Genomic DNA, 4,207 nt, shown 5'->3' with positions numbered 1-4,207 from the left:
GAAAATATTGTAAGAACAACACATTAGTGTTTTAAGAATTCGTCATCCAACATATAATGAGCAAATTATTGAGCAAACTAAAGAACTGTGATCATCAACTAATTTTTTTAAATAATTGTGCAAAACATTAACAAGGATCTAGAAAAAAGAGTGAGAGATATAAGTGTGAGAGAAAATAAAAAAGATATGTAAGTGAATGTTGATTTACATAGTAAATATAAATAGAAATGAGAATAATCAAAGAGAATGAATAATTAAGTTTTATTAACCAATTTATATCAATTAAAGAGATCAGAAATAGCCTTACTATTAAAGACATAGAATATGTAACTAACAAAAATATTAAAGAATAGAGAAAGATTTAAATATAAGATTAAATACTACATAAGAAGAATAAAAAGTGATGTGATAATTAAAAAAGTACGAATAAACTATTAAATTGGTATTCGAAAGATTTTGCCGCTAACAAAAATAATCCTAAAAAATATGAATGACGACAAAATAATCTCTTAAAAATTTTAAAATTTAACAAAATGATCAAACAATAATTGCTCCGTTTTTATTAAGAGAAAACACTAAGGTAGCTAATACAACCATCACAACCATAACAGAAAATTGCTCCCTTTTAGTTTTATCTTCTCTCAACTCACAGGCGCACACACGTAACACTTCCCTTCCCCAAAACTTAACCCTAAAATCAAAACCATCATCATTACTATGGTTCCACCACACACACGTAACACTTCCCTATTATTTTTTTTTTTCTGTTTTTTGTTCTTCTTTTCTGTGTTTATTGGTATGATTCCTCTTAACATTTCATTTTTTTTTATCTGGGTTCTCTTTAAAATGTTCACTTTGTCTCTCCGAAATAATCTTCAATGACTCTTCCACTCATGCACTTTAAAAAAGGAAATCAGTTTTTTCCATGAGCTTTTTATTTTGGATTATTCTATTTTAGAACTGAATATGGTAAAGATGGGTACCAAAAAAATAGATTATTCTATTTTAAATTTTTTGGGAGTTGAAGATAGTATTAGGAGGTTAGGATTAACGATTTGTCACTTGAACTGTCATGTCAATCTTCACATTTGCCATCTCAACAAATTAATTAGATAACTCAACGTTTTTTTGTTAATGAATATGGTACTTAACAAGCAGTCATTCTTGTCACATTTAACTATATTTATGGGATTTTTTTGTCGTTCATATTTTTTAGGCTTATTTTTATTAGCGACAAACTTTTTTGAGTATTATTTTGTTAATTTACTCAAAAATTTATAAAATGACAGTTCCACTAAAATGTTTATTTAATATATCAAGATTTTATTGTGTCATTACTTGATTTTTCTTTTTATACATTATAAATAGATAGATAGATTTTCATAAAATAAAATTTATTCTCCAAATAGGATATGTAATATCAAAATGCAGACTATTAATATAAATTAATAGTCTTTATACTGTAATTTTTTTATATATAATTTAGTGTGTGAAATTATGAGATTAATGCTAGATTGATTATATAAATGCTATTGTCTATAGTAATACAAATGTAGTTCTAAGATAGCTGATTTTTTCTATGTTGCTGTAATGGATAATGCAACAATTTTAAATGAAACTTAAAACCTATGCATCGTTCATTCACTATAATACTATTTTTGGCTCTTCTTTTATATATTTTAATGGATAATATTACAATATTATTTAGTTTGATCTTTTAGAGAGTTAAACAACTCAGTCTATATTACATAGCCGGTCTTAAGTTCGAATGAAAGAGGAGGGTTGTGTTAGGCCTTTGACAATTAACATAAAAATTTAGCCGATTCTTCATGACATGGACGAAATAATTTTTACTCTAAAACTAGGTCATTATCCCTAAGTAGCACGCTGTATGGCTTGAGTACAATGTCAAATGAGTAAGAACCATTGCATCAGTGTCTATGTGGAGTGAGTAAAGATTCCCACATTTTTATAAACGGACGACGGTAAATAAATTAGTTTACCAAAAGTAAGAGGTAAAGAAAAAGGTAAAGGTAAAGACATAGACAACAAAAAGTTACGGTTTAGGACATAAAATATAGGCATACTGACAAAAAAATCTATTGAGGTGGAGGACACCATGATAAGAAGAAAGATTAACATAATGTGCCTACAAGAAATAAAATGAATGGAGATGAAGGCAAAAAAATTAGGTACTTCATAGTTTAAACTTTAGTATACAAAAAATATGAATAATAGGAATATAATAGGCATTATTATGGATAAACAGTAGAAAAAAGGTATAGTAGAAGTCAAAAGAATGGTGATCGAATCATCACTATAAAACTTGTGATAGAAAATAGTACTTTTTCATGTGATTAGCATACATGCATCATAAATAGGTTTGGAAAAACAACAACATAAGAAGAAATTTTAGAAAGAGCTAAAAAGTTTAATCCAAAACATACTTTTTGCAAGACAATATTTTCTTAAGAAAAGATTTAATGGTCATGTTAGGAATGATGTGAATGCATATGTGAGACGGGACTTTGGTTTAGGGGCTGTCAATATGTAGAGTAAAATCATCTTAGAGTTTTTCTCAACTTTGATATTCTCATTGCAAATATTTATTATAAGAAAAGAAATAAATATTTTATAACCAATAAAAGTTGTGTAACAAGTTCTCAAATTAATTTCTTATGGATAAGAAGAGTCAGCCAAAAATTTTATAATAATTATAAAGTTATTCATTCTAATAGAGAGCTTGACAATACAATATAGGGTGCTTGTCATGAATTTTTACATTGAACAAAAGGCGAGGAAAAAAAGTATTAAGAGAAGAACCAAAAATTAAGGTGATAGTAGATGAAATATGAGAAGTAAAAAAATTTTCAAAGATGAATAGAAAAAGAACCAAAGTGAAAAGGATATGAAAGTGCAAATGAGACATAAAATGAGATGGCAAAAATTATCAAAAAAATGACAAATATTTTGGTAAAATTAGAGAAATCAGAACAAGAGACAGAGTGATAGTGGTGGAACACAAGTATATAAGAGGAGATAAAAGTAAATATAAATATTTTAAAACGATTTTTAAGACACAATGTTAAAAACTGAAAAAAAAAAAGATTACTAAAAAAAAAGACAAAAGTGGTAATAAGAAAAGTAAGAGCAATAGCATATGAGGATTTATCAATCTTTGGGTAGGAAGGAAGGAAAAAAGATGTACATAAAATTACAAAGAGTTAAAAAAAAAAGATATTTGAATCAAATTAAATACATCAAGAACAAGAATTGTGAGGTTTTGGTTTAAGACGAGAGCATTAACGAGGATGGAAGAATAAAACTTCAACTATTATTGAAAGATTCAATATTTTAAAGTAAGGGAGGTTCTAAAGTAGATAAAAAATGAAAAGGTAGTAAAATCAGAAAATATTTCGATTGAAATTGGAAAAGATTAGGAACTAATGGCGTCGGTTGGTTAGTCAAACTTTTTATTGAAATTCTAGTGTTTAAGAAGATACTAGATAAGTGGAAGAAAAGTACCTTAATTTCTATAAAAATATGAAAACTTTATGAGTTATACCTTCATGTTGTGGAAGAGGATGATAGGATGGGGGTTGAGATAAGAGACATGGATTTTGGAGAATCAATTTGACTTTATACCAGATAAATCTAACACCAAAACTATATATTTATTAGAAGAACGCATATGATAGGACACATATGATAGAATACCAAAAAATATTCTATAAAAAATTTTAGAAAAAAAAAGTATAAATATTGTATATATTTGTGCACTTTTTTCCGAATTATCATTTTTTTTAGAAAGTTATGTTTTTAATATAACTTTATAAATTAGCTACTTTAGTGTATTAATTATCAGGCATATTTATTTGTGAAAACTGAAAAAGACTAACAAGTAACAAGCATGTTCAAAGGTAAAAATATCAAATCTACACCCTAGATTTAAGATATGGAAAAACAGAGGAAGGGATGGGAGAATTATTTGTTTCTACTTATTTATTTATAAATGTTTATATGAACTGGCCACATCTATAATTGAATCAATTTTTTAAAGTATTTAATTAGAGCATTAATTTTTTCAATCAATATAAATTAATTATTTATTAAATTAGTTGTTATCTTGATGAGGTTCTAAAGTACTTGTTATGTGCATATATATCTAATAACTAATATATCAAAGTAATCAAGAATCATTATGTAT

Source organism: Arachis ipaensis, chromosome B02, assembly GCF_000816755.2.
Source record: "Arachis ipaensis cultivar K30076 chromosome B02, Araip1.1, whole genome shotgun sequence".
Lineage (NCBI taxonomy): Eukaryota > Viridiplantae > Streptophyta > Magnoliopsida > Fabales > Fabaceae > Arachis > Arachis ipaensis.
The sequence above is the reverse complement of the archived record's forward strand: the minus strand, read 5'-3'. Positions refer to the sequence as shown.